Below are 13091 nucleotides of genomic sequence, written 5' to 3'. Positions count from 1 at the left end.
GGATACCTTTGAATCCAAATCACCTAAGGTAACAGAATATTTATGTTTACATCCAGACTGTCCGATCAGAATCCTCAGGAATATTAAATGGCCCTGGACATTCCACCTCGGGTCGGGTTGGCCCGGAAAGTGATTGGACGGTCTGTATATAAACAGAAATATTATGTTACCTCAGATAATTGACTCAAGATCTCTACCTGTGGCGATTTGAGTTGCGTCTTCTAACGGAGTGATAGTTACTGTACCGACAGCTCAAAGAGTTTCTTTCGGATCGATTACGCAAGAATCTGAACGCGACGCCGTTCAAGCAAATTCGTGCACACTTGATCCGAACGAATCTATAAGCTGTCTGCACGAATCTTAATGTATACCGAACGACTGCGCTTACAGAGTACCACTCATCATAACATTATTGGGCTGTAATTGAAGCCCATAATTTTATATAGGCTCCGTTGTATAACCAATATTAAATTTCAAAAATGCCCAATACTAAAATTTGTTTACCTTTTAAATTGGCGTGTTTGGGTTGAACAATGATTTGAGGCCAGAACAAAAACCGGTACTCTAGTATTGGGCTGCACGAAATTATTGTTTCAAGTTCCAACTGCCAAAACAAACAGGACAACAAAAAACGCCAAAGGTGATATTACACGTGGCACCATTCTATGGGTAAATTTTACACCATTCTCTTCGACACCTTACGGCTGATCTGTGATCAAGATATTTTCGATCCTAATCCTACGTGGATTCAATATCCGGTATTGTGACTCCCGAGCACTGAAGTAACTTAAATTTTATGGTTACACAATCACCGTTCGATCAGAATCCGGGTCAATCCGACCCGAGATGGAATGCAAAGGTCCCCTTAAATATTCGTGCTGAAACAGATCTGATGGTCTGGATCTAAAATCAAAATTTGAGTTACTTTAGGTGATATGAATACGTTTCTAGAGTCTTCCTATCTCTCCGCCTATAAATCTCTTTCTTCTCCAATGCGTTAGGTTTTTTTCCATAGTTGTTGCTGACAAATTAGGTACCTTAACATGAGATTTGCGATACAGTTCAAGGATCAGGCGCTCAAGACCATAAAAGACGCCTTACCGGGCGGATCTGGTACAAAGAGAATCAGAAATCTTTCCGGTGAGAGAGCGAATCAGCGAGGTGAGATCACCACTGGTGAGATTGAGAATAAACAGATCAAATCTGAGGATGAGGCACTCCGTACTGTCATGTATCTTAGTCTCTGGGGAGTAGGAACCTGATAAACTAATTAAACATACTATGAATTTTCCGTACTTAAAAATGTTTTAGCTAGGTTCTGTTTTGTGGCTTTAGTAGTTAAGTGTGTGAGTTAGTAAGTGAGCAAGTGTGTGTGTGCGCGTTTGTGTTTCATTGTACGTTTTATGCAGCATGGTTAAATGGATCTGTAAAATAGTAGCTTTTTCTGAATCATCCATCTTCTTGTTTGATCTATCGGTTGATCTGAAGTTGTAATTTTGAAGGTCCTCTGTTTAGATTCTCAACCAAGCTGAATGACGTAAAACAAACAGTATATGTTGGAATTTATGTGCTAATTAAAGATCGTTAAATTGAAGCTTATGGGAAAAAAAAAACTATCTTAATTGGTGACCTACATCACTTCAGTATGTGTGCAGTCTTAAACAAGCCTTTTGATTTTTCTCAAACTTTATGATTTTTCAGTCCCAAGATTTTTGGCGAAACATGTGACAATAGTACAATACTAAATTTTGAAAAAAGCCATATACGTCTATTGACAAAATTTTACCAAATTGGCAGAGAAATATTTGGTTCACAATGTTTGGAAGTTTCTGTTTGTATCGCTTTGAAATTGTGATCGGGCGTCATTATTGTTTATGGAGCATAAGTGCATAACTATGGCTGACAGTGTACCTCTGGATCCGGCCTTATTTAATTTGACAGTGGTTTGTTTTTTTCTCGGTGTTTGAATAATTGAATGATCCGTTTCCTCATCGGGCTTGTTAACGAATGGATCGGGTCCTTAAAAAAATATATTTGGAATTATTACAATATAATAATTTAGAAAGAGTTAGGCTGGGTTGCTATGGATAGCATAGAGGTCTCTATGCTACGGCTCAATATTTGAGTTTTCAAAATCCAAACGGTCGATCCGAACCGTTCATCTTATTCTCCATATTAATATCTGCTTGGAGACCAAGTTTTACATTTTTCTGAATTTTTTTACTATTTATTAAGTATTTTACAAAATTGTTGATCCAACGGTGGCTGCACAAAACAGTAAAACCGTTGGATTAGCGATTTTCAAAGTGGCTTAATAAATAGTAAAAAAATTCAGAAAATTATAAAATTTGGTCTCCAAGCAGATATTAATATGGAGAATAAGATGAACGGTTCGGATCGACCGTTTGGATTTTGAAAACTTGAATATTGAGCCGTAGCACGGGAGGCCACTATGCTATCCATAGCACCCCAGCCTAACTCATTTAGAAATATTCAATTTGATACTTACACAGTGCATTGCATAAAATAGTATAATTCTTATAAGAAATCTTCTTTTCACACGAAAATAGTCAGTTCTTTTATTACTTTTACAAGTTCATAAGATGATATTTTAACATTATAATTAGATTTCCAATGTGTTAACAAATAAATAAGTGCGTACGATGAAACTGTAAGAGAAAATAACGAATCTACCTCGAGCTCAACTTGTTTGATTAAGAAAAAATTGTAATCTCAACGCCTCAACCTCGAATTTTGGGATTAATTTTTTTCTGCCAGCTCGAGCTCAACTCGAAATAACTTTATACTTTAAATTATATTATTCAATTTGGATTATTTGGTCCTCAATGATATGCTCATTTTTTATGTATAGTTGTAATTTATTTTCAAGTATTGTACTATTCAAAAAAAAAAGATAAAATAATTAGAAAACAATAAACATTAATTATTAGATAATAATAATAATAATAATAATATGAGAATAAATAAATAAAAAATCTTAATAATTGAGCTAGCCTTAAGCTGGAGTTTGATATTCCTTGCCTAACCTCGAGCTCAGCTCATTTATATTTCTTGCCTAGAAATTAATTATTTTGAGTCTACTTGTGCAAGACAATAATTGCCAATGATAGAATAAGAAAATAATTTATGAGTTTCTAAATTAATTTCTGATTAGAATTCAAAATATAATTCATTATTCGTCATTTTTTTTTTATCAAAGGCGAAGGCTCGGCGAAAAGGGAAGAAAAAAACCGACGAAATTTGACTAAAACAAAGAGGCATCCACAAATCACAAGACAAAATAGAGATTTAGCGAGAATCGATTTCAACAAAATAAAAATAAGGTATTATTTTTTTTCTTTATTTTCCATTGTTATTTTCTTTTAAAAAGAAGTGGAAATTTCCACCGATTCTCCATTAATCTTTCCCATTGTTATTGAGAAAGTAGCTTGTGCAATGCTCTAATAAAACCGAATCAATTTAAAATGGTAGTAATTTATTTCTCCTATTGTATTCTTTTGGGGAAATTAATTATTCTCGCTTCTCTATACCTTCTCAAACCCTAGATAAGGTTTTAGTACAAAGTATTCTCAATTAGGATCATAGTTTGAAAATTTAGCAATATGTTATGAATAAATTCTTGTTAGTTACTAATATTTTTCTTATTATTAAATTTCAATTCAAAAATTAAAATTCCTATTCTAGTCCATTGGATTACATTTCTATGTACTTTTCAATTGGATTGAAGAATATATTATCCTGATATAGTTAATGAGGAAAATAATTAAATTTGAACTACAAATTCAGAGTTAGCACCAAAAGAAAATGTATGTTATTCATTTTAAAAGTTATAACAGAAAGAAATTTTATGTTATTTATCTAAATAGTAAAAGATCAAAAGTTTAATAGAAAATGAATTTATAGCGGTGAATAATTTTATAACAAAAGTGGATATTAAGTACTGTTTTTGTTTAAAAAAAAAAGTTTGTACATTCAACAAAACAAAACAAAAATGAAAAAAACAAGTATTTATCATATGACAACCAAATTGTTGCAAAACTATGACGGTCAACTCGGCATCTATCAAAATACAAAAAAGAAAAAAATGTTCTTCTTGTATATATAGGTATAGTGTACCAAATTTGAAAATCTGAAAAATAATTGATCGTCCATTGAGAGATAAAAAACAAAAAAATAAAAATTAACCATGAGTTTTATTGGCACTAACGTTCAAATAAATTTTAAAATATACCAACATAAATACACGGTCTATCTAAAATCGCAGAGACCATATTTTTAGTTCTAACTTTTTTATTTTCACGATTATCAAAAATACAATTGTTTGTTATTTTATTTTATTAAAAAAAACATAATTACATTTGAGTGTGAAATATAATAACTATCTTATACCAAACCACAAAGGAAGCCAAAGTAGACAGAAAATTGTGTCTCTCTTTGTATATAAAGCACTTTTAAGTTTTTATCTATGAAGAAGATAGTAGGTTTTAATAAAATAATTGAATTTTTTTTTTTCTTGTATTAAAGCAAACATCTTCTGATGTTATCTTGGGCTTTTTAGGGCACATCTTTAAATTCTTAAAAAATTGATAACACCGTAGCGTTTATCATCTTGAAACACTATGACAACACTGACAGGTCACTCTGACTACAATTTCAATTTTTGGTCAGAACTGGATTTTTTTAATTTTTTTATATATTACTATGTTTGATTGGAGGGTAAGAAATGAGAGTAAAGATAAGTAGAAGTAGGGTGTTTTTAAGTTGATTAAATTTTTTGTGAACTCAATTTTAAAATTTATTGAATTGACTTTAAACGACAAATTCAAATTATTGAAATCCTTCTATCTTACGAATGATGTGTCTACATGCAAAAATTTTAAAATTTTAAATTAATTTTGTATAGAGTCAAGTGGTTAAAATTAAAAAGTTTATAAAATTAATTTTGATGCATTTATTTTTAGACACTTTTTGACCACTTGACTCTATACAAAATTAATTTAAAATTTTCGCATGTAGATGCATCACTCGTAAGATAGAAGAATTTCAATAGTTTGAATTTGTCGTTTAAAACAAATTCGATAAATTTTAGAATTGAGTTCATAAAGAGACTTGATGAATTTAAGAACACTCTAGTTCTACTCAATAAAGATAACTCTTGACACCGATCTCACAAAACTAAATTAAAAAAAATAAAATAAGGGAGGGATGATAGTAGTTATTGCTCTTATTACTTTCAAATATGCAGAAGAAATATGTTTGGTTGGGAGTTAAAATTCAGAGATAAAGAGTTATATCTCATGATCAAGCATACAAGGGACAAGAGTTATCTTCTTATTTTGTTTTATTTTATCGATTGGAAAAATTGGGAATCACTTATAATTGAGAGATAAGGCGTATAGCTATTTTCACAGAAAATGTAAGTTATCTCCTTATTCGTCTACTTTATATCACTTTCAAGCATGCCAAGGATGTTTTAGAATAAATTCAAATTTGAAAGATAGCTCATCTACCTAGATTTTATTAGTGATAAAGTCATCTCACTTTTTTTTTGTAAGGTTAGTGTTTTAATCTCGGGCAGGGCACGGGCGGGCCGGGTATATCCGGGCAGGGGCATGGGCAGAGGTCGGGCACGGGTACGACGGGTATACGGGTATCTCGGGCTGGGTATTTCGGGTATTTTTTTCAAAAACCGTGCCCTGTCCGTCCTATACCCGTGCCCGCGGTACCCTTGAGGGGTAGGGCGGTCCGAGTGAGATCTTGAGTGTTCTTCTTGAGGATCTAAATTTTGAGACTTCGTTCTCTCTTTGAGTTAGCCGTGTGACTTCCCGTTGGTTTGTAAGTGCTCATCGGTTCACAAGTTGTAAACCTTTCTCGTTCGGTATAGAAAGGCACATCTAGAAGAGGTTGTGACGCTCCGGAGACGTAGGCTTTTGTTTTGCCGAACTCCGTTATCATCCCGCGTGTCAAATTTATCTAAACTCATCTATTTACTTTTTAATCGCAATTATTTTTCTATTTTAAGCAATTAGCGGTGCATTTAGTATAACATACGCGTAGCAGTCTAAATTTATTTAGATATGTACTTGTCACATATACTCACGGAATCCACGTTTCTTTTTTATTCCTCATTTTTTTCAAAACATTTCCTAAACTTTCTTATTTGATTTGATTGTTAATACTTTATTTCTTATTGATATTTGTTTTTTTTTCCTTTTTTTTAATATCATTTAAGAAATTCTCAAAGGTGAATATTTAGAACCTCTCAGCATGTGCTGCTGTACCTAACTTGTTAATTTATAATATACTAATTTTGGATGGGATGTTACTGTTCGTTCTACAGTAACGCCCATCTTAATCACCATCCGATGCGAGATGAAGGATTTCTGCTTTTTTGCGCTGACGTCCGCTTTTTTCACCCGATGAGGAAAATGTGTTCGTATCGCCCGATGAAATATCAAGGGCACACTATTTTGCCAACAAATACGCAGCTACGTGTTTCTTTTACGCTCGCCACGTACTAATCTCCACTGCTACGTGTTTCTCTCTGCCTTCTCCGCCACCTCTACCCTCCTTTTTGTCGAGCATTTCCTCCGTGTGAGCTTAACTTCCCCAATTATCTGTTGCTGCTCATCTCTTCCCTATTCAGTTTTCCCCTTCCCTTTCTCCTCTGTTCATAATCTGCTTCCGGTCTCAAGCGACCGACAATCTTCATTTCTGCGGGCTTCTGCTTTCCCCGTTGGTAAGATTCAAGCTTATTAATTGTTTCTTTCATTCCACCATTTCTCAACAAAATCGATACTCAGGCAAATTTCTTTCTCTTCTAATTTCATTATTTATTTGTGCAATTTCCTAATTTCTCTCAATTTTTCCTTATTTCCTCCTTTCTCCCCCTCTCTGTGCCTTGGAGCTTCTCCGCCAAGCTTAGTCTTTCCAGGGGCGCGCCCTCGCTTCCCTTCAACCTCTTCCTTCTTTTGCAACGTCAGGTACGTTAATTTCTTGCTCTTGACAAAATTTAATTCTTATGATGAACGAGATTTAAGATTTGTAGTGCCCGCCAGTGCTATATTTCAGTTTGGATATGTAGTGCACTCAAGTTTGATTTTAGATTTTGGGAGCATCAGTATGGTTTTGTTTTTGAAATCCGAGGATTGAGGAATTTGGGAGCATCAGTTTGGATTTTGTTCGACGATTGTATTTTGGGAGCATCAATCTTTTGTATTGGCTAATAAATTCTATGAGCGTTTTTAGACTTGGTAATTTACAAAGTTTTTAATTAAACCTTATTTAAACTAAGTTAGTACTATGATTGATTGTTGTTAAACATTGGAAGAAGAGGTGAGCGAACGCACATGCATCTTGATGGTATTATTCGTAAATTAAGCTTACTGTTGGGCTGTTTTCTTCCTGTCCACACTGATCTGATCAAAGCCTTACAATTTTCGATTACAATTCAATTTTTGAATTAACACTTTTCATCTCTTTGCCTATTTTTTTTAATCAACAATTATTGAATTCAATTATGTTCTCTTCAATTTTTATTCCTCTCACAGCCGATAAGAATAGATATGTTGAGAATCTCTTTGCCTATTTTTTTTACATTAAATTTTTGAAAGGCATTATCAAGATTTGAGTGTGGATGTGGGGTTAAGTGTGACAAAAAAGCAATTTTATCAATCTTAGATGACACGGAAAAAACCACAACAAGTGAGTGAGACGGCAGCCGCTACATATGATAGGTAAGCTTTATCTTTTTTTTTTTATAGTTTCAAAGGTATTTATCATCTTGATTTTCTTTTCATTTATATATCATCTTTTGTATGTCTCAAGAGGACACAAAAATAAAATCGTGAAATAAATGTCAATGATGGACCGACAAATAAAGTCGACACGTGTTAATATTGTTATTGATCTTTTATCTTGACAATGCATAGGATCAGTTGATAAGAACTCTAAAATGGTCGACCTCTTTGTGCTTAATATGATGGATGACAAAATTGATACACCCGCATCCACTCCAAATTTAGAACCACAAGAAACAATGTGCAAGAGGAGGTCGATTTATTGGCAGATGCTACCTTTCAATCAGCGATAGAGAAGAAGAAGAAATGGCACAGAGAATCTCACCAATTGTGTGCTTCCATATGGCGATGGATGATCAGTTGCATCTCCTGGCAAACGGGAACAAGGCACGCAAGCTTAATACCCTCCTCAGTCCTCACCCTTCGTCATACTTACTCTGCAGCTAATGTAGTAAGCTTCTTTTGTGAATAAAATAAAATAAAATAATGGCCTTTTGTAAACTTCTGAATAATGTATAATGCCATTGAATAGTTAAAATCTATCATAAAACATTACTTCTTAGAAGTTAGGACCATTTACTTTCAGAACCAGTATAACCAGTTAACGGGGCAACTTCACATATATCACTTGAACCCAACAAAGTTCTCATGATCTGTCGTAAAAATGATAATCCACTATACTAAAGGAACATCTTATTAGCATTCATATGGACCAGTTAATTAATAAAGTCTGCAATTTTATTTTCAGAGGTAGTAGTTTGTCCTCGTATTTCTTCATCTGGTAAAATCTTTGTTGAGATCTGATATTGCTATAGCCGTACAAAATTGCTGTGTCAGAAAAGGTAGTTCCTTTACTGGTGAAATCATATACTTATATTTTATAATATATTAAATTTTACACACAAATGAACAGTCCCTCTCTCTCTATCTCAGGGTTTTCTTGAAATAGCAATTAAGTTAGGACTCACAAATTTCATTTATCCTTGATCTGCAATTGAGTGCATAAATGCTGGTTAATCTCCCCTGGGTTATGACTTATGAGCACCAAGTAATTTTCCTTCAAATCATGATATTTTAGTCAAATAATGAGCGCTAAGTAATTTTCGTCCAATTCAGGCATAATATAGCGCCCCAATCTTAAATAATGGGGAATCCATTTCTCATGGGTTCCAGTTAGTGTTTGGTAAACGGTTCGGGCAAAACCCGGGCACGGCCACGGGTAGCCACGGTCACGAGCGTCATGGGCACATGGGCAAAACGGGACGGGCATCGGATTTTTTTTTCAAAAATCCTGCCCTGCCCGTTTAATACCCGTGCCCGTCACGGGTTCGGGGGCAAGACGGTCCGGGTACGGGGGGCCGGGCGGTCCGGGTCCGGATCCGGTTTTTTTTTTCTGTTTTTTATGTTTTTCTTATTTCTGTTTTTTATTTCTGTTTTTTATTTCTTTTTTTTTATTTCTATTTTTCTTATTTCTGTTTTTTTTATTTCTATTTTTTTATTTCTGTTTATCTTATTTCTGTTTCTTATTTCTGTTTTTCTTATTTCTTATTTAAAAAACAGAATTTAAAAAAACAGAAATTAAAAAAAACAGAAATAAAAAAGCAGAAATAAAATAAACAAATATAAAAAAACAAAAATAAGAAAAACAAAAATAAAAAACAGAAATAAGAAAAACAGAAATAAAAAAACAGAAATAAAATTCAGAAATAAGAAAAACAGAAATAAAAAACAGAAATATGAAAAGCAGAAATAAAAAAATAGAAATAAGAAAAACAGAAATAAAAAACAGAATTTAAAAAACAGAAATAAAAAAACAGAAATAAAAAACAGAAATAAGAAAAACAAAATTTAAAAAACAGAAATTAAAAAACAGAAATTAAAAAACAGTATTTAAAAAACTAAAATGGAGGGAATTTGGATTAAAATTTTGAATTTTAGACCAAAAGTAAAAAAAAAAAAAATCTGCCACGGGCTCACGGGTTCACGGGCACGGGCGTCACGGGTACGGGTTACGGGTACGGGGGTCCGGGTTCTCACGGGTATTTTTCCAAAAAACTGGGTCCGGCCCGTTTAATACCCGTGCCCGTGTACCCGTGTACCCGTGCATACCCGTGGCACGGGTGGACCGGTCCGGGTTGGGCCCCCGGGGGCATTTACCGAACACTAGTTCCAGTTGTGGATATTATACGAATAAATTCACATGCAAATTGCAGGTGTTCAAAAAGAAAGCTTCCAACCAAAGAGGAACAACAATCCACGGAATATACTATTTCGTTCAGAATTTTTGATAAAACTAAACAATAATAAAAAATTCAGCAAAGTGATGATTTTAAAAAATTCTGAAAAAATAGTAAAAAATTTCAAAAAAATGTAAAATTTGGTCTCCAAGTACATTTTAATATGAAGAACACGTTGGAAGGTTCGAATCGACTATTTGAACTTTGAAAATGAAGATATGAGGAGAGGGTGCACGTTAGGAGCACAAAAGAGAGAGTGCATTTTAACCCTCCTCATTATGAGTATAATATTTTTTTTATGATATATCAGTTTCAATTAGGTCAGATTTTTGCCAATTATTAGAGTTTATTAACAAAATTACTCATCTTAACCAACTAATCAATTTTATTATATCTCAATTAGTTTATTTTAACTAGTTAGTTTGCTAACATTTTATCAATTCATTGCTTGCTTATTACTTTATATGATCAATGAAATAAGTAATTAATTATGATAGTCTTATTTCACCGAGAATACGGTCTTTCAAATATTTATGTTAATTATTCAATAGTGTTATTAGTAATTCTATTCTTTTTGTCAAATATCTCTAAAAGAAAGCCGAGATCATGGAAGTAAGAGCTTATCTAGGGATAAAAGTGTTGGTAACGGTACACGGAAGTGCTTGAGTAATTTTATCGAACATCTTGTGAGCATACATCAATATCCAATTAAATAGAAAAATATGAAAGTAAAATCATAAGCCAATACAAACAAGCAATCAAGAACAATAAAAGAAAGACACAAGATTATATGTGAAAACTCTTTCGGAAAAAAATCACAGAAGTACACGGCGCAACTTCACTAGATTAAAGAGTATTTACAAGTACAAAGAGATTAACAAGTCAATAACATTCACTATAATGCTCTCTTATAATATCATACACTAATTTGATATTTTTTAGTGTATTTAGGTATATTTAATTCAAAGAGCAAAAAATCCTAGAAACTGCTGCTTCATTTATTTTCTCACGTCAATTGGCTCTTTTTCTACCGAGTCACGGCAGCTACTTCAATTGGAATAATTAAACCAAATTACCATCGGTTGACCTTACTACCGATAGCAAAGAATCCAATTACCATTGGTTCAATCTTCTATTGATCGCAAAAGCCATCAATACCATCGGTTTGACTCAAAACCGATGGCACAAGGCAACGGGGGCTTTGATTCATATATTATAACAAAAGTCATCTCTCTCTGTTTCTTTTTTCTTTTTCTTTTTTATCTTATTACTAGATAAAAAGTCAGGAATAAGAATTATCTCTCCATCCTCCTTTTTAACTTATTTAACAAGTTATTTAACAAAGAAATTTGCTTTTATTGCATGCATTTAATGATTATTTAGAGCACCATATTTAGTTGGTTTAATTTTCCGTATATCTTTATAGAATTTTCTAATTTCTTATATGCCTCTAAATACTTATATTTATTTAATTTATCTCTTGACTTTTAAAACTCTTCCTTTTTTTTCTTCCATTAAACAATAACTCTGAAATTAATTGTAGTTAAATTAGATGAGATTATTTGTTTATATATGGATAAAAGGATAAAGAAAAAAAAACACTTCCTATATTATTCTATTTTTTATTTTCATTAATGGAATTTGATTTGTCACAATTCTTTTTTTTTCGCGCTTCTCCTATCATTCTTGCTCTCACGCGTCCTTGCAATTGCTATGTCATTAATTCTGACAACATCAGGCCCTCCTTCCAGATAATTTATCAATTATGAAAGAGACCAAGAAAAATAGCAAGTGCATGATGTAGATTATGATAATATATAACCGTGAATATTTAATATTATGGATAAAAAAAAAACATAGTTAAGAGATAGATATAATAAAGAGTACAAAGATAATAAAAAATTGAACAAGTTTTGAAAAAAAAATGACACATGAGGAGGGTTTAAATGTCTTCATTTTATGTGTCTCTACTTTTTTTTGTTAATAACAAAAATTCTAAAATTTATATGTCAAAACAAAACTGTTAGATTTGATCTACATTATTTTTTATACATACACACAAAATTTATCTTTTTCGGATTTTATTTTATATGAATTAATAAGATGTAAATTATAGTTCATAAATTATTCACATTAGTATATTTTTAGGTATATTTCGTCGGAGGTCACTAAACTTTGTCTTTTGTTACTAATTGGTCACTCAAATTTAATTTGTTCCAATTAGGCCGTGCTCCAGATGGGGGTAGAAATCCATTCATTAAAGGAAAGGAACGGGAACGAAGGGGAAGAGGAGAAGATAGCGAGCTGCCCATGTCACAAACCTGCTCCAGAGGAAGGTAATTGAAGAGGGAAGGAGAGGAACGCGCTACTGTAGCGATGGTAAACCGCTATGCAAAGCTGCGAAATTCGTAACCCCCGATTTGGGGTGTAAAATCTACTGTAGCGAGGGTAACGACATTGGAGCTCTTCCTTCCTCCCCCTTCCTCTGAGCTCAGCGTTTGTGGAGCACAGCCTGAAGTTACTGAACTTTTTATTTGTTTCAATTGTATTACTCTGTGACTTTTACGTCCAAAATGTTAACATAATATTTCATTACATTAGTATTTTGAACATAATATGCTCATTCTGTTAGTATTTTGAAAGGAATAAGCATATTCTGTTAGCATTTTGAACGAAATGGACATATTCTGTTAGTATTTTAGATGAAAAAAAAAACTATAGATTGATTTGATTGGAATAATGGACATATTCCATTAGCTCATTCAATGACTTAAATAGAACAAATCAAACTTGAGTAACCAATTTGTGACAAAGAATAAAGTTTAGTGGCCTCCAGCGAAATTTATCATATATTTTTACAAGCTATTGTATCAATTAAAATAAAATTAAAATGATATATATCATATTTAAGAGTAAAACTAGGGTGCTCTTAAGCTCACCAAAATTTTGGTGAGCTTAACTCTAAAACTTATCAAATCGATTTCAAATGACGAATCCGAACCGTTGAAACCCGCATACCTTACGTGTGATGCAT

General features: G+C 32.8%; 1 long non-coding RNA gene across 5 annotated transcripts; it reads left to right on the top strand.

Moving 5' to 3' along the window:
• Positions 1-6555: 6555 nt before the first annotated feature.
• Positions 6556-12657, top strand: LOC144552856 (uncharacterized). 5 transcript variants are annotated; one of them, XR_013511250.1, is made up of 4 exons: positions 6556-7004; positions 7702-7757; positions 7953-8271; positions 12282-12657. It is a non-coding gene; the product is annotated as an uncharacterized LOC144552856 (long non-coding RNA). The 5 variants fall into 5 exon arrangements; XR_013511251.1 differs by lacking the exon at positions 12282-12657 and having other exon boundaries at positions 6556-6760; positions 6929-7004; positions 7953-10335; XR_013511253.1 differs by lacking the exon at positions 12282-12657 and having other exon boundaries at positions 6556-6760; positions 6929-7004; positions 7635-7757; positions 7953-10335.
• The last annotated feature ends 434 nt before the right edge of the window (positions 12658-13091 follow it).

Source organism: Carex rostrata, chromosome 4 (assembly GCF_964058835.1).
Source record: "Carex rostrata chromosome 4, lpCarRost1.2, whole genome shotgun sequence".
Taxonomy (NCBI): Eukaryota; Viridiplantae; Streptophyta; class Magnoliopsida; order Poales; family Cyperaceae; genus Carex; species Carex rostrata.
This window is presented reverse-complemented; position numbering and strand designations above follow the sequence as displayed.